Source organism: Alosa sapidissima, chromosome 16 (assembly GCF_018492685.1).
Source record: "Alosa sapidissima isolate fAloSap1 chromosome 16, fAloSap1.pri, whole genome shotgun sequence".
NCBI classification, from domain to species: domain Eukaryota; kingdom Metazoa; phylum Chordata; class Actinopteri; order Clupeiformes; family Clupeidae; genus Alosa; species Alosa sapidissima.
This window is the reverse complement of record NC_055972.1, coordinates 31,738,868-31,740,133: the sequence shown is the minus strand read 5'-3', so window position 1 is coordinate 31,740,133 and position 1,266 is coordinate 31,738,868.

The following is a 1,266-nucleotide window of genomic DNA, read 5'->3' as shown; positions in this document are numbered from 1 at the left end:
CTGATGACGTCCGAAGCTTCAAACGTCACTGAAGGGTTTTGCTCTCTTGTACCTGCAATCTGTTGCAGTTCCGCTAGGAGCGATCACGAACAAGTGCAAAAACAACTAGATGTACCGCATAGCGGTACACAATATGACCGCCGCTCAGTCCTGTACATCCGTTCCGCGAAAATAAATCACACTTCAATTTGTCTCCATATTTTACTCCATCCCCCACTCTTGAAACTTTTGTGTATGCTTGTTTGGCATGCCTGAGTGTGTGTGTGCGGCTGCACAGAAAGTAGCCTACTGGTGCTGAAAAGGTGAATAGATTGTAGAATAGCCAAAGAAGATGTAGCATTGTTATAAAACCTTTAAAATCTCTAAACAATCACAAGTAGGGCAGTTCATCACAGTTCATCCATTGCAACTGGATTGATGAAAGGTCACTTACACCTGTATACGCTACATTGTATTTGGGAAAAGCAAAAGGTATCAGCATAATGTTATTTATTTATTTATTTATTTATTTATTTATTTATAAACAAAAACATCTCTGTCAGTTCCATGCCGTTTTCAACAGCTATCAAAAACAAAGGTCATTTTTGGATGGATGGATTTTTTGTGAATGTTTCTTCTTCTACATAAGATTTTAGTCATCTTATGTAGAAGAAGTTCTGATAGCTGTTGAAAACGGCATGGAACTGACAGAGATGTTTTTGTTTATAAATAAATAGTTCATGTAATACTTGCACAAATTCAGTAACAGTAGTCTGAAACGTTATTGTTAATGCACAAATTAAGTAACAGTAGTCTGAAACGAAATGCTGTTTTACATCTAACCAGTGGTGCAAATAACTGACATGTCCAAATGGGCCTTGATGAAATGCGTCGCTAGACTGTTCATACACATTTTAACGGGCCAAAGTTAAAGAGCTTTTGTCCGTTATTGTTCGTGCAAATATAGGCTGATTCATGTTCCCTTGCATTGTGTAACTGAGGTCCATGGCTAGTCTGGCTTTCATCAGACCAAGCTCAATCTTTTAAGAAATCAAAAAATAAATAGGCCTACCGGGCAGATCAGGCTGGGTTCACCCAGCCTAGTCCATAGGCACCCGATATTGTTTAATTTTCCGATTGAGATATACACGCTCTGGCTATTCTAAATGCAAAAATGCATCAGGGAGTTATGACAAAACGGTAACTAACAAACTAGATCCTAATAGAAAGCTGTTAGCTTCCCTAAGCTACAGGTAGGATTATAAGGTAGGCCTATTTACAACATAA